The sequence below is a fragment of the Phacochoerus africanus genome, chromosome 15 (genome assembly GCF_016906955.1).
Source record: "Phacochoerus africanus isolate WHEZ1 chromosome 15, ROS_Pafr_v1, whole genome shotgun sequence".
NCBI classification, from domain to species: Eukaryota; Metazoa; Chordata; class Mammalia; order Artiodactyla; family Suidae; genus Phacochoerus; species Phacochoerus africanus.
In genome coordinates this window covers 128,781,208-128,806,725 of record NC_062558.1, presented here as the reverse complement: position 1 = coordinate 128,806,725, position 25,518 = coordinate 128,781,208, and the positions used below count along the sequence as shown (strand labels likewise).

The window sequence follows — 25,518 nt, the reverse complement described above, 5'->3', positions numbered from 1 at the left end:
TGTCCATTCGTAACAAGGAGGTAATAATAGGATCCACTTCAGAGAGTTGCTATGAGAGTTGAATGAGGTAATGCACATAAACTGCCTGTCACTGAGTAAAAGCTCATTAATGGTCTGGAAAGTAACACTGACTTTGGAAATGCTGATGTGGAGAATAACGCAGGAGTATTTTCAGAGGTTCGCCACTATTCACAGAAAGTTGTTCAAATTTCTAATCTTGATCATTAAAGCCCTCCATCCTTTGGCCCAGCCCCTCTGTCTAACGTCATCTTCGGCCCCCAGTGATGAGTTCTCGGCTTTGTTCGGGCTAATCTGAGACTTTTAGGTACAGTGACTTAAACATTCAGCCACCGAATAGACATTTATGAGAAACAATCAGAAACATTCTGGTGCAGCAAGTGCACTTACATTATAGAGGCAGGATACAGACAACAGACAAGTCAACAAACAAGGCAAGAAAAATGTGAACCATCTCAAGCCAGGCAGATACTCAACTGTTCTGCACAGTTACGGTCACGGCCACTGTGGGCGGCAGGTGCTGCCCACCCAGACCGGTCGGTCTCTGGACCATACCTACTATTAAAGAGTTTTAATATCACACCGATTGTTAAATATCTTAACTATTACACAGGCCAGGTGGCATTGTGTTCACACATTATCGGTAAAAATGTCTTCCCGATCCTCCTCATCAGCCCAAACTCTCACCATCCTTCAAGCCCACACCAGCGCTACCTTCCGCAAGATTCTTTCCCAGCCACCCACTCACTTCCTCTCTAAGCATCATTATCTGTTTCGACCCATATTTTTCTAACTTGATAGGACGAAAACTTGCTGTGTCGTTCATTGATTGGTTTTTTTTTTTCCTACTCTTAAAAAGAATTTCCCACAATGTTTATCATAATGCTGAACATGAGGTGAGCACCTTGTAAAGATGTTTTTGAGTCAGTGAGACGTTTAAACGAAGACAGGATCATTTATTTGTTATTATTCTGGTTGCTTCAGGAGGCAGTAATCACAATCGCCTCATTAATAATTCCTGCAGGAGTGTTCCTGAAATTATTTTCCCTGAGTCTGTGGCCGGTTCTGAGAGTTAAATGGTATAGTTAGGATACACTTGGTGCTCTTCTTACAACAAAGTCGTGTAAAATTAACCAATATGTGAGCAATAGCTAAAAATTTGCCACTGTCTTGCCTGACTAAAGTGCCTTCTTTCTAAGATGGGACCCAGTGGCCAGTACCTAGACATCTAAGTCAGGGAGAAATACAAGACTAAGAGAGCTTAGTGTTCAGCTTGGATCGAGATTAGAACTTGGAGAAAAAGCTGTGTCCTCACCTTGACAGTGCCCTGTTGTAAAACAATCTGTCAGCTTTATGCTGGCAACGCCCCAGCTCTGTATTAACTATTCAGATGAATGTTAGATCAGACCCCAGGAATTATTCATGAAGCCCCTCTGTACAATATAATGGTAGGTTTTGGCATCCAGAGCAAAGTCTCATTGTCTTATAGATTAGCTTCTCTTCCTGTACTACGGAAGAGACAACGATCTGAAACAACTCAGTCCAGGGCTAAAAGGAGTGCGTGTATTTCACATGAAAAAGCATTTGTCAAATGGGAGTGCCCAGGTCTCACTTACATTCCTCCTTGAGGGGGACTCGCAGCCACACTGAGAAGGAGATGGCTGACGTCTGCTCCAGGCCCATGAATGGCCACTTTCATCGCGAATCTCCTCCAAGTGAAGGGAACAGCTCTTTATCTTTGCTTCCGAAGTAGTTTTACCAAGCCGTAGCTCTTATTAATCTCTATGACAACATCGCCAAATGTAATTTATGCGTGTGGATGAAGAAACATAGGTTTCGTTTCCAGGGAAGGGCACCAGTCAGCCATCTGCCTCACTGCAATGAATCATTAGAGAATATTCAGTGCAATCAAAATATTAATACACCTCCAAGAGGTTTAATATGTCACTGCAAATGTCAAGTTACCCTGGTAATCAACACACCTTAATTGTGAGATTTTAGACTCTAAGATCGTTCAGGTTGTGACTTTTAAAGATGAAGAAAGACAGCTTGTTTCTTAAATGGAGTTTGATTATTTTATTATGTTTACAACAAAGGTAATGGCCTTGAACCATTTTCCAGGTCTATATGGTACATGGGTATTTTGCTTTCTATAGGATAAGTATCTATGTGCGTGTGCGTGTTCATGCATGTATCTCTAGGGATATGTGTATGTGCATGTGTGTGTAAGAATATGTATGCTACGTAATAACTTTTATATAAAAGAAATCTCTTATTTTGGTTCCAATTAAAACCTCTTGGAGTTCCCGTCATGGTGCAGGAGAAACGAATCTGATTAGGAACCGTGAGGTTGTGGGTTTGATCCCTGGCCTCGCTCAGCGGGTTAAGGATCCAGTGTTGCCGTGAGCTGTGGTGTAGGTTGCAGATGTGACTTGGATCTGGCAGTGCTGCAGCTGTGGCGTAAGGCCAGCGGCTGTAACTCCAGTTTGACCCCTAGCCTGGGAACCTCCATATGCTCTGGGTACAGCCCTAAAAAAGGAAAAAACAAAACAAAACAAAACAACACCTCTTCTGCAGAAATTTCACAAAACATTTACCAAAAGGAGTGATTGAGTGATGTACTAATCTAATATGAATTTATATTTTTCTCCTCATTAAATTACATTAAATTAAAGCTGTCAATTTACCCTAAATGCTCTGCCAGGGTTAGCAGGTTAATAGTTTTGCCTAATTATAAGGTTTTCCAGTTCTGCAAAATTTTCTTGTAAGAATAAATCTCTGAAATACATTTTCTCTGAGTTTGAATCAATTTTCTTCTTGTCTCTGCAGACTACACCAATTATCAGGCCAGGCATTTCTTTTAATTTAGCTGCTTGTTTGACATATATATATATATATATATACATACACACACGCATATATATGTGTGTGTATGTGTGTGTGTAAGCAGAGCATTGGGAAATCATCTGGATCATTTAATCCAATGATTTAGATTCTTGAGCAATAATCTTCTCATACGTATCTCATCTCGACTTGACTGTATGTTTATAGCTTTGACCTGAAAATGATTAGTTATTGAGGCAGGAGATTAAGGGAATGAGAAAAATCAGCAAGAGCAGAAGGTGAGTTACTAAAAATAGGGGTTTCACACACACTGATGAAAAATAGGCCATCACCAAGGCCTTATTCCGTAACACAAGAATGTTAACTGCAAGTTGTTTCCTTCCATGGAAATTCATTACACAAAGAAAAGCAGAATCTAACATACGGTAGATTCTAATAATAATTTAACTTGCAGTTTCACACAGCAGTGATTTATCCTGGCCTGATGAACCACAGGCAGTTAAGGTCCCTCTTATATAACTTCAGTGATTTGGAAATTTTGATAAAAGAGGGGATTCACCATATACAATGTACACATCTGTATCTTACACCTACAGATGCTCCATTTCTTGGCAAAGAAAAACATCTGGAAGTTCTGCAATATCTCCAGTTATTCTTCAGCAACCCTTAAGAGTGTTCGAGTTAGCACCTGCACAAGCCTACCAGCCCACTTTAATTCTGAGAACCCTTCAAGAATATTCCGCAACGCTGTGGCATGCAGTTTTATTAAACACTGAAAAATGCAATTCTACTCGGTTATAGATGAAGCCTCGAGCATAAGAATGCACTGCTTTGCTCTGGTGTATTCCTGAATTGGTGTCACAGATCCCACAGTGTTTTGAGTGGGCAAATACGTCCTTTCCAATTGCTGGTTTTCCTAAATGTAAGACCTGCCCTCCCATAATAAGGATTTTTAGCTCTTCTCTCACTTTTAAAGAACATGATGACATTTCCCTGCATGGAGAGCTCTCCGTGCAAAAGCATCTCACGTGAAACTGGAAAGTGGATGTCCAGATGGTAGGCGGTACTCCACGGCTCCCAGTCTTTCTCCTTTTAGATCACCCACATCTCATCACTTGTTTACTATCAGGATTTCCCATCAGTCTGAAGTGTCCATATTTTGGGGTCCATATCTTTCTATGTACATCTATATTCTCTCTGCTTAGCCCAGGGCTTGTAGACACACAGAAGATACCTAATAAGCATGAGTAAGTGGATGGATGGGTAGTTTACTGCTTAATATGCGCTTAATACCTTAATACTTAAAAGTTATTCCAACACTTAACCTTCCTTTACCAAGTCCAGCAGAGGGGAGATCAGCAATTCCTGAAATGCTATCCCTTTTTCTCAAGAATTATAATCTAAAGAGTACTGTCAATGGCATAGCCCCTTTCTTGCTTGAAGAGAAGGTAAAGAAGACACTTCTCTGGGTAAGGTTTTGCTGAAAGTTCTGTTTCTATTCTTGGGTCTGTGTCTATTTTCAATTTAGAAGTTATGACACCCCTCCCCTTTGAGTAAAGGTAAGGAAAAGAATCCTTAAACAAAGATCTGGAAGATTTCTACTCCTGTTTATTCTACTCCGAGCATTGAACTTGGAACTCTTATGTTGTGGCACAGATATGAAATGGAACGACCTTTCCATAGTGCTTTCTAGGTGCCGAGCGCTAGCTGAAGTTATTTATATGCCTTAACTCCTAACAACCACCACTAGGGAGGGCAAATATTATTGTAACTTCACAGACGCTCCCAGGGGCTCTTTCACTTGTTCAATGTATTAACACTTGAATAAGAGGAGGATTTGCGGTCTGTCCCACAGTCTTAACCCCCTGTGGTATGCACTTCTTAATGCTGTGAGAATATGATGAAGACAGCTCTGTTTTGGTATTATTTTCTCCCCTCATTGCAGATCATTGCTGCCAGAGTGGCACCTGCATTCGGTGCGGGGGCTCATAGAGCACCTGCATTCGGAGATTGACATTAAAATTCTCCATGGTTTTCCCTCTAATGATCTCCATGTTAAAAAAAAAAATGTTGCAATGCTTTAAAATCGAAGAGGCAGGATACACTGGTGTACCAGCACAACTAGATAGAGAGAAGTGTATGTCTAAGAAGCTCTAACAGAAAAGACTGTTTTGTGTCTTAAAACACCAAATTTCTTCACTCTGGCTTAATGAAAACCTCACCAGCCTTCATGGGAAAACTTCCCGTGGTTTCCAGGCGCGCCGTGGTGGATCTGTCCAGCAGAGGGCGACAAGGTAACAAAACTCCGCAGGTTTCCAATTGTGCAGCCTGGGCTTTGGGCAACTCTGGAGCCCTCAAAGCCACAGTCTGAGGATGCTGTATAGCACGGGTGTTGCCAGGCCATTAGTACAAGAATAAAAATTCCTATGCGGACAGGAGGAACTAGAAAACAAAAAAACCCTTGAAAGAAGGACCTGGCTTGTCTCTAGCATTGCCTGGACATTGTGTATGGGAGAAACTTTGGCGCTAGTGTGTTAGGTTTTGGAATCGAAACAGAGTTTACTCCAAGGACACTCTGATTTCATTTTCATTAAGGAAAATGAGAGTGGGAGGGGACGGGGGTGTTTAAAAGTGAAAGGATCTGGAGGAAGTTTCATCTCTTTAGCAACAAACCAACCATCCTAGAGGGAAACAACAACAATAACACCACACTTGTTTCTTAGCTTGCTTATTTTTCATTCTTTTTGCCATTCATAATACACGGTGGGAAGGCCAGGGGATTCGAAGTTAGGAGACTGGGTTTCCCACCTTTTTCTGCCATTTTCCACCTGGGCCCGGGCTAATTCACTCTTTGCTGATACTCTTTCTTGTCTCTTGATGCTATTGTGCGGCCTCATGTCCGGACTCCCTTGATTCAGCATCTACTCTATTCACAGAAAACAGTCCTCAAAACCGAATGCTGGGCTGGGAGTCCACAGGGCTATCGTTTGGGAAATCCTTGGAACTCCAGATTATTTTGAAAACATGGGGCGTGTGTCCAGTAATATGAGGCAAAACTGGACGTCCAAAACGTTTTGGTGAACTTGCCAAGGCGGCGCAGGAAAGCCAGGGTCAGACACAGACCAGCGGACTCCTCAGGGCCCTGTCGCACGCAGGTCACGTGCCTTTTCCTCTCCGGGGTCCCTTTGAGTGTGTCATGGATCATACGGACCATCAGGTTTTCAGAAATAACATCCAGGACGGGCTGATGATACCATAAGCCCTACGTGCGGCCCTTCCCCGCACTGGGTTTTATCTTTGCCATTGCACAAGGCGGACTGGGCGAAGGGCTGTCATTGTCCTCATTTGACAATAAGGTGGTGATAGTAACAACGACAGATGAAAAAAGAAAATGCTCTCTGGGCCAGAAATTAGTGGGCTTATTTCAGAACCATGCTGGTTTCCATGCTGGTTTCCCAGTTTCCTCGGGGGCGGGGGCCACCCTGACCAAACACACAGCACTGGGATGTTGGGGCTGAGTGGTCTCTGGTCCCCGATGCCACGATTTTTGCTTTCCTCGCCAGGGCAGGTGAACTCTTCATCTGCGAGTTATCCCGCCGCGTCCTCACCCAGGGGCCTATCTGTCCTTCAAAGGGCCGCTTCCTTTCTGTGCAGAAAAATAGAAGCGGCGGCCGGAAACTTCAATCAGCGCTTTCAGATTCCAAAACTATGACACTGTCACACTGGTGTCATTAAAGCTAACTAACCATATTAAACGAATATTAAAATATGGGCTCCTTTGCATAACGTAATGAGCAAAACCGCTTTTAAGTTTCTCCCTGTGCTTTGAGGTGAGGTGGCATTTATATTCCCAAACTTTGAAGTCGGAACAAAATGTACAGGTAGAGGGTACTAGATCAAATAATAATCAACTTCAAAAAGCATTTTGGCTGTTGGATGTCCCAGGGCTAATTTCCTCTAGACATTTTAAATGTAAATGTCTAAACTCATTTAAAAATTGTAAATTGGTCTAGGTTCAATCAAAAAGCATCCTGACGCAGAACGGGGAGACCAGGCTAATTGTCATTTGTTTGTCAAATGAATTCCATTTGGAAAGCAATGAAACCTCCAAGCTAATTCTTTTAAGGTGAGCTGGTAGTTGTATTATCAGTTAAATGCAGTAAAATGCATAATCATACGATGATAATGAAAACTGAACCTGTGTTAGCACTGGGGCTTTGCCTGCCACGGGGCATGGAGTGATGAAACTTAAGTACTGTAATGCTGTCTTGGCCACAATGGCACCAAGTCTGGTCTTTAGCCTTAGAGACACTTTCTTTGCATTTTAAAAAACTTTATCAAAGCACCGTGGCAATATAGAAAATGTCAAAGTGAAATGCACTGTAGGCAAATTGAGATTTCATTAAGTTTAAATTTATTGCTTTTGACTGATGTATTACCATGCTTGTTAAGAACTAGTAATTTGGAATATCTGTCTGCCTGGTAAAATAGCTTTGTCTCCTTGCATATTACTTTGTATAGACTTTGAAAGACCACAACAATTCAGATCAAGTGTGGCCTGTTTTTCAGGAGTGTTTTGAAGGTTGGGGGGCATTGGGCCTTGTGCTCTGATGAACTTCCACACACCTCCTGAATGTCTTGGCAAGGTTTTGGGGGTTAATCGTACAACTCATCTTTCTGGGATTTTTGTAAGCATGGCCAAATGGTGTGAAGGGCCCCAAAGTGGGGAACTGAAAGTGACTCTTCTGCTGTTTCTTCCTCACACCCACGAAGTGGGCACAGGCGAAGCACGAAAGGTGAGGGCAGATGCGAGATCCACCACGTTCAGCCGACAGAGAAACAGAATCGTGGCGGTTCAGGGAAAGAAGATCGCAGAGTTCAACCCAGATGTTTTATAATCAAGGAAGGGGCGATGCAGAGGTCACGCAGCTGGTGAGGGCAGAAGCAGCCATTCGGGCTCAGCACCAGTGTTAACTCATCGGAGAGGACTTGCCTCATTGTTTAGTCACCATTGTTGGCCTCCTCTACCCCTGCTGTTGGTTTCTGACACCTTTTTTTTTTTTAAAGCTTTATTGTGGTGTAAATAATATGCAAAACACTGCAAGTTTTTTTTTTTTTTGTCTTTTGTCTTTTGTTGTTGTTGCTATTTCTTGGGCCGCTCCCGCGGCATATGGAGGTTCCCAGGCTAGGGGTTGAATCGGAGCTGTAGCCACCGGCCTACGCCAGAGCCACAGCAACGCCAGATCCAAGCCGTGTCTGCGACCTACACCACAGCTCACGGCAACGCCGGATCGTTAACCCACTGAGCAACCTCATGGTTCCTAGTCGGATTCGTTAACCACTGCGCCACGACGGGAACTCCAAGAATGGAATTCTTTTGTGGAAGGATGATGGTTCACTTGATTGAGGTTTGAATGTAAAAACCACTCTTAGCTCGTGGGCCTCATAAACACAGGCCATGGCCTGGATTTGCCTGCAGGCCACAGTTTGCAGGCTCTGGCTCTCGCACGTGGTGCTTGAAATCTTCTCCGCTGGACGTAGCACTCTCTAGAATCGCCATCTGATTGTTTGCTGTTTACCAGTCTGCGTGAGAAAAGCGAGGCCTATGAGAACAGAGGCCTTGTCTGCTGGGTTTTCCTCTGCATATCCGGCTTCTCAATAACAGGTACGATAGACAGAGGTTTGGTGTGGGGTAGACACTTGCTGTTTGGTGACAAACCACTGAATCTAGATCCTATCATCTAACCAAATAGATGAGAAGGCATATAACCTACCAATGGGATAGGAAAAGCTCACTGGGTCATCAGTCCATATTTTTTACCTTATAGCAACTGTATTATTGAAATAAATAACAAACGTCAGGTTGCTTCTGATTTTGTCATTATTTCCATCCCTTCATTCCTTTCCGATTTTTGCTATTACAAGGGAACGATAATGAACCAGAACAAGGTGTATTTTTAATACCCTTACTCTCCTGTGGTCTTTGGCTGTGTATAAATATCCCAATGCCCCTTTGGTCCTGATCATAGTGCATTGTGCTGTGTCCACCTGCCCTGCCACTTCTCTGCCCCCAGGTCCTGGCTTCTCGGCAGGTGTCAGTAGTACCTGTGCCGCCATTCACATGGGCTCAAATTGAATGCCCTTCTGGAAAACCTTCCTGAGGACTCCAATCTTCCAGGACCCCCTTCTCTGAATACCGTGAGCTCTGTGTCTTACACTGAACTTGCACTATTCGGTTTCATAGTAGTTTTCTCCTTTTGGGGTGAGCATCCGTGATTGTTATCTGCCCAGGTGGACTTTGAGAGTAATTCTTTCTTATGCTTCTTTGATAAGCTACACACTACCGGTTTGTATAGTGAATGAATGTGTATTTTGTTCTTTCTTCTTCTTTTTTTTTTTTTCTTTTAGGGCCGCACCCACAGCGTATGGAGGTTCCCAGGCTAGGGGTCTAATCAGAGCTGTAGCTGCTGGCCTACACCACAGCCACAGCCACAGCAACACCAGATCCAAGCCACATCTTCGACCTACACCACAGCTCACAGCAATGCCGGATCCTTAACCCACTGAGCGAGGCCAGGGATCGAACCTGCAACCTCATGGTTACTAGTCAGATTCATTTCTATTTCTCCTTGGAGAAATGAGATGAAATGTTCGTATTATACTTGGAAAAATGAGATGAAAACATCATAGAAAAACAAGGCCCTATCAAGGATTTTGTTTTAAAACACATGCACTCACACATATAAATAAAAAAAAAAAAAAGAACTTTCATAGTCCATTCAATGTGTTATACCACTAAGTAACAATCGAAGTTTATCATCAGAATTGAGACCTTGAGGCACTTTAATCTTAGGGCCCTTAAATAATTTTTTCATTATTCTCAGTATAAAAAGCATTTTATGAAGATGGTTCCTATCTAGGAGTGGGGTAAGTTTCTCCTACTGACATCCAGTGAATCAAGGAATTCAAACAGTTCATACAGTTGTTATCTGAACAGCTAATGAGGTGAGGTTTGCCTAGACTGGGCTTGGTAGAGATGTGAGCCCTTCAGAAATCTGTTGTCAAAAAATATTGAAGGGACATTTATTTCCTAAATGACTCGCTCTAAAAGCTCTCCCATGAGTATGTTTATATCTGAAATCACGGGCATAAGTCCATTCCATCAGATTCTGTGGGAAGGAAGTAATCTCTCTGCTTTGCTTACCCAAAGAACTGGTGGGAAGAGAGGAAGGGCCAGACACCCAGAGGAGTCTCTGGTCATTTCCACACCATTTAACAACATAGGGAGCAGCAGGCAGAAAACATCCCCTCCTTTTTTTAAGGCAGCCTCCACAGTGCAGATGGGGATCTAGGGCCTTTTGCTTTGATGTTTGGATCATACCTAGTGCAGACCAAATAATTCCAACTCTGAAGCAATCAATGGAGTCTGAACTCCAATATGGAGAACTGCATTAAACAGTGTCAGTCTTTGAAGCACACTGAGTCCCTGGATTTGGAGGAAGAGGTACCTCAAAACATCACTTTCTACACGAGCAGCATAGCCATCCATTGCCTGAACAACCCACATATCTTACTGAACTACACCTTTTGTGCTCCTCCAATGCCCTCCAAAATATTACACATTATCAATTTGCTAAGCCCTAACTAAATCACTTGCTTACTAGAATTTTTTCTGTGCTCTAGATTGTGTGTGTGTGTGTGTGTACATGTGCTGAGGAAGGCATTCACAAGAAGGCTAATTTATACTAGGAATTAAATACATATTTAATTTTTTTTTATTAAAGTATAGTTGATTTATAGTGTTGCCAATTTCTGCTGCCACAGCCAAGTGACCCAGTCAGGAATTATATATTTTTTAAAAATCCAGGTTGTATTCTAGAATCACAGCTCACTCAGTATGATTTCTGTTATCTTCTCTGACTACAACACCAATTTGATGTGCCTGATGATTCTGGTGTTGTACGACCTTAACTCAACCTGGCAAGACGATGTGAAATATACAGTGCTTCATAAGGCAGAGAGGAGTTAGAAGGAATTTCAACCAGGGTGGAAGAAAGGAGTTCTGAAAAACGTCTGCTGGTTAGAAAATTAAGTCAACCTTCATATTCTAATTAATTGAATACTTTATGGAATGCTGTAATATTTCATATTGAGGAGTTGTATCTTAAGAGCAAACTCTTGGCTTTCTCTGAGTTATCTCTAGTCCTCAAAGTTATCTTTAGTTCTCTAAAGTTATTAGAATTGTACTGAGTTGAATATTTTGAAATGAGTTGATAGTATGTCCCAACTATGCAAAGTGCATTATATAGGGGGGGGTTATAGTTATAATTCTCATACCAGTCCACAGGGGTTTGTATTATTAGCCTCTTTTTATAGATCTGAGAACTGAGGTTTAGAGCTAGTAAAGGACTTGGCCAGAGTCATATAGTGGAAAAGACGCAGCTATATATAAACCAAGTCTATCTGGCTTAAATACTTTGTAGATACGTATGTCAGCTCAAAGCCTCCTTGCCATAGGGTGAAATCGTTATGACTCCATATCAAGGTGGTTCAAAATAAAATAAAAATCTGTTAGTCTGATCAGTCAGAGCCACCAGTGTTTCCAAGGGCACAAAAAGGATATTTATGGACAGAATTGAGTTTACATTCACTTGATCAAGTTAACTGAGAAACAAACAAGCAAATAAAGCTTTACTTGACTTTGGAGCAATGGTTCTCGAAATGCGGTCCCCAGACCAGCAGCAAGACTATCGCCTGCAAATTTGTTAGAATGCAAATTCTCAGACCCCACCCAAAGCTACTACATGGGAATCCCTGGGGATGGAGCCCATACTCTTTCAACAAGGTCTCTCTTACCTGGTGTCCATGTCTGTTTAAGACCCTCGGCTCTAGATATAACCTCTGACACTTAGCTGGTGTCTCCCTGTGCTCATTCGCAGCACTGTTTCCAGTACTTTAACTGGACTTTTTTCACATTCTATGCTCCATTTTTATTGGGAAAAAAACCACGATAATAAGCTAAAATTTTAGACTTGTTTAAAAGGCCAGCTCCCTCAGGTATATCCTAATACATTCAACATGTGGTCAGTGCAATCTTATACATTTTCTACAGCTATCGAATTATGGGATGTTAACTAATTGACTCAGCATTGAGTTGGCAGTACTGCAAATTTCTGAATTCAGGTAAATTTAATCCTGGATCGTTTTAGAATTTGACATTGCTTAGTTCCTTTTACAAATTGGTAATCTATATTTGATATTCATGATAACCCTTAATATGAAATAGTTAAATATTCTTCAACCATTCTGAATAAGTGGGAGCTTACTGTTTACTTTTTTTTTTTTAAACTCTGAAGCTAGCCAAATTTGTAATAGAAAACAAAGTGCCTTCTTTGAGTGGTCATTACAGAAAGGAAAAACTGGCTGAATCTTGGAGCATTCTTGCTTCATAGACTCAACTTCTAAATTCAATAAATTGTAGCACCATAAGTGGCTCATAAAAATTATTATAGCTCCTGTTTTCAAGAGAAACAACTCGTTTTGATCCTTCTCTTCTCTCCTAAGATGTCTCTTGGGAACTGTCTCAGGTTGGGAGGTCGGTGAAAGAAAACTAATGTTCTTCTCAGCAGGCTACTGTCACTCCCTCTGCAGGGCCATTAAACACTCGCCTTGACTGTATTTGCCAAAGATCATACTTATTAACTTAATTCTCTTGCACTTGTAAGATCCAACATGCAAATTCATGCACGTCAATACACTCATTCATGGAAATGTGGTATTTCTGGACAACAACCAGTCCAGATTGCCAAGGAAAGCAGTGGTAGCCCTGTTCTAAGTTATCCTCCTCTATCCTACTTCCTGGATCCCAGTAAGAGGATCTTAATTAAGGATTCAAACCTACTATTTAAAAAGGGATTGATTCAAGTTCAGTTCAGACCATGTAAAACTGTGAATATCAAAATATATTTACCAGAGTTGCTATTCATGTTGCCACAGGAGGGAGGCAGGAAAAACCACGTCCTCTCGAACGAGTTTTACTTTTTCTTGTTATCTCTTAGCGAGTTCCTGAATACTGAGTGGTTTGTGGACCATGTTGATTTCAGTTCTGGAAATAAGGTCTGCAACTCAGAAGGAGGAAAAAAAGATAGAGATTTCCAGCTACTTGCCATGATAAGTGGCCCTGTGTGAATACATTTGAAAGAGGGAGGCTCTACAAATCCTCTTATTAGCATCATGATACCTTGCAAGAGACAATTTGGACTGGAGGAAAAAAAGTTGGAAGCTGCGTGACACTTAAGAGGAGAAAACCCTAACTGACAATGGCCCCCATCCCGAGACACCACACACACACACACACACACACACACACACACACGGGTCCTTCATGATCTAGAAGCAGCAGAAGCACAGGCTCATCCTGCTGTATAGCACTGGGAACTAGAGTCACTTGTGATGGAGTATGATGGAGGATAACGTGAGAAAAAGAATGTGTCTACATATATATGTGTGACTGGGTCACTTTGCTGTACAGAAGAAAACTGACAGAACACTGTAAACCAACTATAATGGAAAAATAAAAATCATTTAAAAAAAAAAAAAAAGCAGCTGCACAGGCTGTGTTTGGCTCAGAGTCTCTAAGCCCCGTGAAACAGAACAGTCAGGCAGCTGAGACCTTCTAGTCTGCGGGACAGTATCTTGTGGATCCGTAAGAAATAGCACCTCTTGGATAGAGATATTGGAAATCATTTGCATAGCTGCGTCGGGAGTGTGAAGTCACTGCTGGTGGAGGCAGACATTTGGAAACAGATAAAACCCGTGAAGAATGCCTCTTTCTGGCTTCAGATATGAACGTAGATGCGAACGCATTAGTTCTGTTTTAGGGAGACTCTTCTCTGTTACAGATAACGGGGTTTGGGACGATTGGGTTACCTCATAATGGGTCGCTTTAGTTCTGCCATCATCACTTATCAGGCACATTAGTTTAAAACCTGCAATTTTGAACTTAGCATTACTGAGCTTTCCGAAGATTAAATTACCCAACTTTTGTTGGTGTCTCTGTGAAATTTCCTGAAAAGGATAGTGCTCCTTCTTTGTGTGACAGTGAAGCCAAATCACATACTTTATTGATATTTATAGACATACAAATGATAGTGCTAATGTACTTTAATGTCTGTCTACTTGACTGGAAAGGCTGCGGGCTGTGCTTTGGGGCTTTTGTTTTTCTTAAGATAACGTGGAGTACTGTAGTCTCTTTGTGAGCTTAATCGGAGCAGAGAGCTTTGCTTTTTTTTCCCTCCTCCCCTTCGTCTTGTTTTTCCCAAAGCATTATTTCAGAAAAAGGCGTATACCCAAAGTCTTTTTCAGAAAAGGCTCCGTGTTCGCCCTGGATATGGGTACAGTCTCAAGTCTCTACTTTGTTAGGACACCACAAAGATATCCCCATGTCTGTTTGTCCTCTTAATAGCTTAGGTGGAAAATGTAGCAACATGGATGCCTTAACAAAAGCGAGTCAATTTTAACATGCTGTACTAGAAAATGTCTCCACTAAGGGGGAGAGTCTTAATCTCCAAGCCATGAAGATTTAATGTTCTCCGAGTAATTTTACAGACATGCTGCCTGTCAATGCCCGGTAGGGTTTACAGTTCTTGAGTCACCACAGGCTTAGCAAGCATCCTGGCATGAACCAACTTTGTAGTTTTGAGCAAGAGTAATAAATGTTGATCCATGGTGACTGAGCAGAATTAAGAGACAATTGACCTGCCCTCTCCTTGGGGAGTTTGCATACTTCTGCTCATCATAGATGAATTATAAGCCAACGCCTGGCAAAGATTGGAATGGAACAGGAATACACTAGCCCAAATGGTAAACTCTCAGAAAGAAATGAACATGGAAGGTTAGTGGCAACTGATCTACACATATTGCTAAAATACCAGAGAACGAGACAGGGTTCGTTCAAACCAAAACCAAAGTAAAAATCTAGAGCACATCAAAGTCCATGTCTGTTTCAGTCATTCTGACAAAGCTCAGGTTTCTGGTAGTCATTGTTGAAATGGAGTTTTTGGCACAAGTTGTGTCTATGATAGGTAGTCATGGTTAAAAATGTATTTTTGACTTGTACAGGCTGTAGATTTAAAAAATAAACGTAGTGGAAAGTTTGTAGGACATAAAAACAGTTGGCAAAGATAACGCATTTGCTTTAAACTTACATTTTTATGTTGCAAAAATGGCAAAGCTCAAGCTATTTCATGTCATTCATAATAACCCATAAGCATTTAGCAATCGATGACAATGACATTTGCCACTCAAGGAACACAAAGAGATGTATCTTAATAAATCAGAAAACGGTAACGTGTTCCTGTGTCGTTTCTGATGTCTGGGTAGAGGGCTCCGTTTCCTCTGAAATCTGAAGATATTTTTAGCTGTGAGGTGCTTTAAATGGTGCCTCTTAAAAATAATACACACACTGGCTTTAGAATATTCCGAAAAACACCTTTCTCTGTTGTTGGTTCTGAGTCTCATTTTTGTGTGTGTGTGAGGTTTTTTTGTTTGTTTGTTTGTTTTGGCTGTGCCTGTGGCACGGAGAGATTCCCGGGCCAGGGATGGAACCCATGCCCCAGCAGTGACAACACCAGGTCCTTAACTCAGTGCACCACCAGCAAACTCCCTTGAGTCCTAAATTTCAACATAGATGGCTCTGTAGGAGACTCTGTTTTCCTGGCCGGAGTTAGAATTCCAAGATATTTTCCCCCATCTTTCTAGACACCCCAAGTCTATTTCTCACTGGTCTATTTCAGGGTGTTTATTACACACATTCACTCCCAGGTGTGGGAATGCACGAGAATACAATTATCTCCCATCTTACAAATGACTCTACGTTTGGCTGAATTCTCGACAGGGGCTATGGCGACAAAAGGAGTTTTAAGTAGAGTTTATTTTTAATGTAAGTATCAGAAGACTATCGACTGAGGCTTTTCCCCTAGCCATTTAAACCACATATGAATTGAGATTTCAAAAGGAATGGAGAATTCCTCTTTAAACCAGATATACTGTTTTCAACTGCGGAATAAAGCTGGGAGTTAGATTGTGGCCCGAGGCTGAATTCTCCTAGCGCACAAAGGACCTCAAAGGACACATGAGTGTGGGGACACTAACGGAACACAGAGTTCCACAGTTCCTTCTCAGAGGTGACTCCAGAGAGGCGAAGAAAGGAAAAGCCAGGAGCGAGAGGTCACCCCAGATAAGTACAAAGAAGTTGCTTCCAGCGCTTTCTCCCATTGTGCCGGTTACACTTATTGGTGTGAATAATGTTGTTTTGTTTTCAGAAGGACAGTCCTGAGCAGAAAAAAGAGTGGCGAGTGATAAGCTGAACTCAGGAAATTTGAGAATGACACATTTGTGATAATATATGTTAATTTCGTTGGAGAGACGTGAATATTTTCATAAAGAACAAAGAGGAAGATGGACTCTGGCTTAGATTCATTCGTTTGGACTTTTATATAGGCATTACCCACGATCACAAGGCACAAATCTCTTGGAAACATTTTTTGTTTTTAAATAGATTTTGTTGTGGTGGCTTATTTATTTAAAATTACCATATTTTTTCTTGCTTTGGAGATAAAAACTCTAGTGGAGCCAGACTTCAAATAGATGATGTTCTGAGCACATCAAAACAAAGAAAGGGTTTCTGAAACCAAATAAAAGCATTTTTTGAATGACTCCCTCATCCATTCAAGGCTCCTTTCAGCTTAGCGGCACTGGCTCAGATAAAGTCCCAAACACCTCACAGCCTATTCAAAAGTATCAGATTCAACTGAAGGTGAAGAAAATGGGCTATCTGCAATATTCATGAGTTGGGAACTTCCCAAGTTTGACCATTGTCCGCTTGACTTTACAACTGCTTGGGGTATGTATTACACAACAGATATTCATAGCACCCAGTGCGCCTATCAAGCCAAAGCTTGTAAGTGAGTCCAAAGGATGCCTAACCCCCATTCCCACCCCTACTCCGCCCCATCCTTTCCTGATTCAGGTCCTAAGAAAAGTACTGCCCAGGCTTTGAAGTGTGCTCTCCTGCTCCTTGGTTTACCAGACTGAGCTAAAGGCCTCGATAACCCTTCTTCAGGTGAACTAACTGAATTAAAATGCTTTGTTTTCATAGCACTGGGGGGAGTTGTTTTTTTTTTTTTTTTTTTTTTGTCTTTCATTGGAGCAAAGCACAGTTTAACACAGCCAAAATTTTCTGAAATCGGGAGAGAGATTCCTTTACTGGGACCAGCTGAGTCCTCAGAGAGACAGTCCTCAGCTATCCGAGGAAAGAAGGAAGGAAGGATGGAAGGGTCGGAGGGAGCGAGGAAGTCTGGTTATGCTCTGCCGGCCAGGAGCGGAATTTCCAGAGCGCTGCTACCGGATGAGGAGGTGCATGATGAATGATACCTACTTCCCCTCTTCCCTCCTCAAAGTAACTACCATCTGCTTCATATGCATGCAACCTTTAACCGAGGTCCCACATAAACACCCAGAGTCTTATCCCTCCAAGCGTGGCCTCTTGGATAGAGTTCCTGCATTTGAGCCCCAGCTCTGACTTCAACTGTGGCCTTGGACAAACAACCGGATTTTTCTTGCCAGTTTTTCCATCTAAAGATGAGGATACTGAATCTTATCTCTAATTTATTATCTCCACTGTTCTCTTTCTACCCCAAGTCACACCCTCTCTGGGTGACAAGCCATGTGTGACATCTAAGACCGTCCTCCAACATGGTGCAGGCAATGGGGAACAAAGGCCTTGGGGAAAGCAGGGGATCTGATAAAGCATCTGCAGGAGGTTGGATTCTGACCCCTTCCCCCAATACTATCCATATTCTAACCCCTGGAACCTAGGACCGTGACTTGACTTGGAGAAAAAGTTCTTGGCGGATGTATTCAGGGTCTAACTCTTGAGAGCATTTTGGATTATCTATGTGGGCCCTAAGTCCAATGACAGATGTCCTCGTAAGAGACAGGAAAGGAGAAAACACAAACCCCAAGGAGACGGCGAGGCAGAGGCAGAGGCAGAGGCAGAGACCGGAGAGATGCAGCCACAAGTCGAGGAACATCTGGAGCCCTCAGAAACTGGAGGACATAGGACAAAATTCTGCTCTAGAATTGGGACAACTGAGACTCAAGCAAAAAAGTACCAAGTACCCAGCAGACATCTTAACACAGGACTGCTGACTTCCAGGGCTATCCGAGAGTAACTTGTCATTTTAAACCATCTGTTGGTAGTAATTTGTTTTATTTTGTTTTATATGGTTGCCCCAAACATATGGAGGTCCCTGGGCCAGAGGCTGAATCTGAGCTGTAGCTGCAACGTATGCTGCAGCTGCGGCAACGCCCGACACTGCACCAGGCCAGGGATTGAACTCGCACCTTAGCAGTGACCACAGCCGCTGCAGTTAGATTCTTAACCCACTGTGCCACGGTGAGAACGCTTTGTAGCAATTCGTTATGAGAGCCCTGAGACACAAATGCAGTGCCAGGGTGCCTGCCCCACACTTTCCCTCGAGGGCCCCTGGCCTGCACTGTCCTCAGGCTACATAGGGCCATGCCAGGCACACAGAGCAATCTCTTCTCTTCAGCTGCCAAGTTTTTTTTTTTTTTTTTTTTAAGCTGCACCTGTGGCTTATGGAAGATCCCATATCAGAGATCAAACCTACACCACTGCAGCAACGCCAGATCCTTAATCCACTGAGCCACCAGGGGACGCCTGGCTGCCATTTTGACTCAAGAAAGAGCAACCATAGACATATAGGAAAGTGGTAGGGCTGCTGGGCAGCTCTGCTGTTCTTACCTGCATCCTCTCAGCCACCTGCAGAGAAATTCGGGGGAGCTGGTCAGGTGGGAAAGAATGAAGATGTCCAAGGGGGTGGAAAATAGCCCAGACTGTGAGGGAAGAATTCTAACTGCTGATCCAACCTTCAGAGATGTTTTCCTTGGCCACTCCATGTAGTTTCACCAGTTCTCCTGGCTCCCACGGTCTGATTGGAAGAAGGGAGACTGTGCGTGATGAACTACTCCCCTCATAGCGCTCACCTTTGGGTTTTGAGTTCTGACACCCACCTCCTGAAGCAGGAGCCTGGAGGGAGGTGAGGCACCTCGCCTGGGCTTACAAGGACCTTCGCAGCCCATCGGGTCCCTTGCTTTCCAGCCATCTGCCCAAGGCTACCCTCCCTCAAGAGTTCAGCTTAGTCATCACCGCCCTGGGGAAGCCCTCCATGATCTAGATTGGGTTATGTGCTTTTTTGAGGGTGCTGAGCCAACTTGAAATGACTCCACCAGAGCACCTGAAATGCCAATCATATTTTTCCTATCTGTATTTATCTGCCACATGAGCTTCTCAAGGAGGGAAGCACGTTTGCCTTTGTCTTTTTTTTTTCTTTTGGCTTTATGTGTCTATAATCATATATATGACACACTAATATGGCATCATAAGGGTTTCAGGCAGTACAGAAGCATGATAGTAAAGTGAACCCAAATGTGCCCTCGCTCTAAGTGTACCCCCATTCTCTGTCCTCAAGGTAGATTCTGATCCCCATTTGGCAAGTCTCCTGCCAGACCTTTACCTTGATATTCACAAACATGTGTACATCTGTCCATCCATCCATCCATCCAATCTATCATCTATTTATCACCTATCATGTCATCTTTATTGTACTCTGCTTTTCTATGACTTGCTTTTTTTCCTTTCGTGCCATGGGTTGGAGCTCTGTTCATGTCCGTACATAGTGATCTACATAATGTCACAGTAACCAGCTCACCCACGGATGGACTATCAGCTTGCTTTCTGTGTTGTGAGCCGGGCAGGAAGGCCCATCCTCATTTATGTGTACCAGTGCACACATGTAAGCATTTCTTTTAAATAGATCCAATTGTTGAGTTACATTTTTAAACACTGGCAATTTTTGCAGGAACCCTTCCTCCCTTATCCTTTGCCTCTGCACTTGGAGCTTCCCCCAAATTGATCCTATCTTGGGGGCAATTTTTCCCCTTTTTGAGTGGTAGTTTCTACTAGACACTAGTAGTTCTGCATAGATTTGATCCCTTCTTTTCACCTTTCAGAAATTCCTCAAGATCTCTGGTCAGTCTCTCTTATTTCCAGCACTGTTACAAACACACACACATACACACATAGCCCCTTCTTCTGATGACTTGTGGAGTTTGGGGCGGAAGGTGGTAGACCCATGTGCTCAGATACACTGTTGTGTATCGGTGGGAGGTAGAGGTATTCGAGGCGTACACAAGGTCAGGGCAAAGAGGATGGGCTAGACACTATGCCTATACTTGACAAACACTATGCCTGGGCAAAGTCTATGCTGAGAGAATAAATGGATTTTTTCTTTAAGCAGGTACCAACATTTGACCAGGGACGGATTTGGCACTGATTTCTGGGTTGGTGGATTACCCTTCAATTAACCACTCGCAACTCTTATTGTGCTGCTGACTACCTACGTGGGGGTACAAGTGGGATTGGTTTGGGGGAAAACATTTGCATCTTTAATTTCATGTAAAGTTAGCATAAGAGATGATGATTCCATGTTGTTCATGGAGTCTCGAAGGCTCCTTCCAGACAGCAACAAGTAAATATAACGGAGCTCAATCTGATGACTCAGGTCCAGTAAAAGGCTGGGTTGGTGTACACCTCAGACCCTCAGCTGCTTTGGAAATTTCCTTTCGAGTCTGATACCTCTACAATTTGAAGGGATACCCTTTAAAGGGGCAGCATCAAAGGATGCTTGAAAATAAGTTCATGCTCAGGATACTTGGCTTAAATTGGTCAAGCTCCACTTGAGGTTCACAGAAACACACTAGCAACCTGGATTCTATTTACTGAACCCAAACGGGCCCTCCTCTGCCGACCTGTCCTCGCCCGCCTGCGCTCCTGCTGGCAGGTGCTGCAGATGTGTGCCCTGCTGGGCCTTCCTCGCCAGCCATCTGTCAGCGAGGCCTTCGCTCCTCCAGGCAACAGGCGTGTTGATAAGAATATACACTTTCTGCAGTTGACAGACTTTGCTATTCAAAACACTGTAAAAAAAATGGCTATGGGAATTTAATTAGCAACTTCCATTAAGAGACTAGATGAGAAGAACAAAGAGAAATCGAGGAAAAGTCTTCTTAATAAAACCTGGAGAAGCTGCAGAATATTCATAGAGTAACAAAGGAAATGGAGAATCTGTTCTGTGCATTGTTAGAGGTGACAGATAGGTTTGGATGTCTTCTCATGGCCAGGTTTGTTTAGGACTAATTGAGGCACAGGGCGAAGGGCAGAACTCTGATCAAGCATCACATACTGGGTCTGCCAGGTAACAGGTGTGGGAACCAGCAGCCCTGCGATGCAGTACCTGTGTGCTTTCACATGTCACTGCGGCCTCTGGAGTCTGTGGCTAGTTGACTTAGCGCCACCATTCAGTATGGACCCTACATAGGTGAACTGGCTTATCGCTGCGCCATGGCTTCTGGACAGCTGTGAGTTGGTCACCTAGCTCACAGGTGTGTGTTGGGTCAATGGAGGTGAGAGAGTATAAACGGATTAGAGCAAATCCACCCCTTGTACTAAGAAAGCAGATTCCTCAGCGGTATTCAGCAGTTACCATTGTTGTGTATCGGTGGGAGGTGGAGGTATTCGAGGCTTACACAAGGTCAGGGCAAAGAGGATGGGCTAGAGACCCTATGATGAAGACCCAAGCATGAATTCTTGCGATCCTTAAAGCCAATGCTCTTCCTAAAGAATGCATAGCAAAGGAAACTGGTGATGAAACAGGTCAAGTGGAATGGCATTGGGAAAGCAACTTTTGGCCCAAAATGCTACCAACCATTCCCAGCCAATAGCTACTTCCATCAGAACCCCTGTCTCCCCATGTCCTTGAGACAGAGGAGTGGTTTCTGTGGTATCAGAAGTATCTTTTGATTTTTATCTGATTCAAAGGGCTGATAAATAGATTCTGATGAGAGCTCCCAAGCCATTATCAGAGAGAAAACAGGTAGCTCATCATTCTCTCTCTCTCTCTTTTTTTTTTTTTTTAATGGCTGCACCCACGGCATATGGAAGTTCTTGGGCCAGGGGAATCTGAGCTGCAACCTACAGTGCAACTGCAGCAATGCTGCATCCTTTAATCCATTGTGCTGGGCCAGGAATCAAGCCCCTCTGCAGCAACTCAAGCAGCTGCAGTTGGATACTTAACCTACTGTGCCACAGTGGGAACGCCGTCATTTTCATTTTTAATTAACATAACCTCAGATGCAGTTAAGATTGTCTACACACTTTCCAGAAGGAGTCCTAATATCTACAGGACATTTGAAAAGAAAAAGATTTATACAAACTTGGGTTTGCATCAAAACCGACCCATGCTGTAGCTCTGCCAAATGCATGTGCATGAACACACACACACCACACACACACAGATATGTCGAAGAAAGTCAAAATGAAATTCTTATGAGATGAACTCTTCTTAGCTCCAAAGCCAAAAATTAGGTTAAAAATACATTAATTAATAACTGAGTCACAGCCTACAAACTGTGACTACAAGATATCTCTGTAACAGGTTCTAGTTACTAAAAGGTTAATTGATTATTTCATTTCTAAGAAAAAATAAAGCCAATTCAAGATAATGAGATAGATGCGTGGATTTAAAGGGAGGGAGGAAGCTAGAAAATTGCTGATGGCTTTTGGCAAAAGAGCCAAAGGAAATTATCATCGTTGTCTTTTGTTCTTATGAACTCAAAGCCGTCTCTTGTAGATGTTACTGCAAAATGAACTAAATGAGAGAATGTGTGATTTCAGTGGTTGCTAAATGTGGCTGGCCCCCTTTTTCTAGGTCATAAGCGCTGCTCTCAGGCCTTGGGAGTTGACCCAGTGATGGCCCCCACCCCTTCTGGGGATTGGACTTCCTTCCTTTTGGGCTTTCCAGTGCCTCTGCTCCCTTCTGCTGGTCTTTCCAGGAGCCCTTTTTGCATCTACTCTGAATAAATTCCCTTAAGACTCACGGTTATGCAGCCTTTCTAACTCATAGGGAGAATCACTGATCTGGATTTCCACAGAAAGAAAGGGCTGGGAATGGCTGTGGACAATAAACATTGTTTCCTGAAATTGCTGGTAACAAGAAGTCCCCCTCCACCCCCAACCCCACGCTGGCCTTCTCCCCCCACTTGTACCAGTGCAGGACACTGGAAAACATCTCTGTCTCTGGGTCTGCTTCTTGAGGCCTCACTTCAGAGTTGAACACAATTTCATTTCTTTCATGCACCTAGGAAGCAAAGGTGCTTTCTTGGTCACTTCTGTTTCCTACAAAAGTCTCCGCTCCACCTGGGATTTCTCTACCAGCCAGGCTGAGGCCCTTAAGTTTTGTCCTACAATACCAGGAAGCTCTTTCAGCTTTGGCTGCAGACAAGAATGCATCCATTCCACAAATCTCTCTCTCTCTCTTTTTTTTTTTTTTTGTCTTTTTGCCTTTTCTAGGGCCACAGCTATGGCATATGGAGGTTCCCAGGCTAGAAGTCCAGTTGGAGCTGTAGCTGCCGGCCTATGCCACAGCCACAGCAAAGCAGGATCCGAGCCATGTCTGCAATCTACGCCACAGCTCACGGCAACGCCGGATCCTTAACCCACTGAGCAAGGCCAGGGATCGAACCCGCAACCTCGCGGTTCCTAGTCAGATTCGTTAACCACTGAGCCATGACGGGAACTCTCTGCAAATCTTTCTTGAGCACCTACCATGTGTCAGGCTCTGTTCTAGGCACTGGAGGTAGAGCAGAAGGAAAAAAGAGAAAAGAAAACGAAAAGAAACACAGAGAAAAAGGACACAAGTATCTGCCCTCATAGAGCTGACAGTATTAGTAGAGCCAGGGAGGCAATAAACAAGTAAAAAACAATGCTAAGTGTCCTGGAGTTTCCATTAACTAGGACAAGAAAGACTGGGGATGCCTTTGGATGTAGAGAGAGGGGGTTAATGTTGGGATCACTAAATAGGCGCCTCTTACCCCCTGCCGCCGCAGTAAGGCAGGGCCCATCTGTGGCTTGTGAAATTCAAGGGTCCAGTGAGAAAACAAATATCAGAAATACCCAGTAGCTCCCTTACAGCGCAAGGGCTGTGATAGCTTTCACCAATAAAGAGAAGCTGGCAGAGTTAAGACAAACCTATAGTCAGTTCATGAAGTGTGCTCAATAAAGTTAAACACTTCCTCAGATATTTCTCCTTCCTTTTCTTTTTGCTTTTTAGGGCTGCACCTGCGACCTATGGAAGTTCCCAAGCTAGGGGTTCAATTGGAGCTGCAGCTGCCGGGCTACACCACAGCCATAGCAACGCTAGATCCGAGCCATGTCTTTGACCTAAACAGAGGCTCACGGCAATGCCAAACCCTTAATCCACTAAGCAGTGGCCAGGGATTGAACCCACATCCTAATGGATACTAGTCAGGCTTGTTACTGCAGAGCCACGACGAGAACTCCTTCTTCTTCTTTTTATTTTAAACAAACATGGAACAGAAAATCATGGTACAAGGGAGCATCCTTTAGCTCTTGATCTTAACAAGTTGGGGCGGGGGGGGGGGTCGCAAAGCTATTTAGGGATGGAGAGGGGTATCTGATCTTTAGGGAACAGCCAGCCAGTTTTTCCCAAGATTATCCTTAGAGGAACAACGTCTCCCCTCCATTCTGCAATATCTCTTTTAAACTTATGTTTAAATAGCTATACTTAAATGATAAGGCGCTAGCCTCTCACCTCTGGGATCCTAACTGGATTCAAACTCAAGTCTTCTGGGAAATGAGTTTGGTCGTCTAAGCCGAGCTGGGTAGACAAAAAGTCCTTATCTCCAAACTCCAAGCATAATTCTGCCCATCATGGCAGGACTGGAAGTCGGCTTCTAGGGGAAAGAAAGGGAACGAGCTGGGGTTGAAAGTAACTTATTGCAGGAGTTAAATCAATCCTGAATTCAAATCCCAATCAGTTAAGTCAGAGTACCTTTCTGTCCAGACTACAAAATTGCTTTTCACACCCTGCTTTCTAGCTGCCTTCTGAAAGGAGGAAGCCACTTGAGCTGTTAAGCCTCCCCAAAATGAGGTCAAAGCGGCAAAGAGGCAGAAGTTTGAGCACCTTAATAAATTTAAATTTTCTTTGAATGCTAGTTTCCTTATCTACCTCAGAAGAATACCTCACACCTTTGTCCTGTATATATGCCACAAGTGACAACTGCAACTTTATCTTTCATATACTTCAAGATGTCTAAATATAGTAGGGAAATATCATCTGCAAAGATTGTGTGTTCAAAAGCAGATTCAGTAAGTTTAACATAACACAACCCATGTTGTCCCCAAACACTCTAAAGATAAAAATACAGAGTTCCTGCTGTGGCACAGTGGAAACAAATCTGACTAGGAACCATGAGGTTGGGGGTTCGATCCCTGGCCTCGCTCAGTGGGTTAAGGATCTGGTGTTGCCATGAACTGTGGTGTAGGTGGCAGATGAAGCTCAGATCCTGCATTGCTGCAGCTGTGCTGTAGGCTGACAGTTGTAGCTCCGATTCGACCCCTAGCCTGGGAACCTCCATATGCCCCGGGTGCGGCCCTAAAAAATGCAAAATAAATAAATAAATAAAAAATAGAATTGAGCCCCCAAGGGGCTTCTGAAG

General features: G+C 43.2%; 1 long non-coding RNA gene across 2 annotated transcripts; it reads right to left on the bottom strand.

Annotated features, from left to right (window-relative positions):
* Positions 1 to 8,230: 8,230 nt before the first annotated feature.
* Positions 8,231 to 25,255, bottom strand: LOC125115993 (uncharacterized). 2 transcript variants are annotated; one of them, XR_007132224.1, is made up of 4 exons: positions 24,612 to 25,255; positions 18,689 to 18,875; positions 12,833 to 12,980; positions 8,231 to 8,445 (listed from the first exon to the last, which is right to left on the bottom strand). It is a non-coding gene; the product is annotated as an uncharacterized LOC125115993 (long non-coding RNA). The 2 variants fall into 2 exon arrangements; XR_007132225.1 differs by lacking the exon at positions 12,833 to 12,980 and having other exon boundaries at positions 24,612 to 25,246.
* Positions 25,256 to 25,518: the final 263 nt, after the last annotated feature.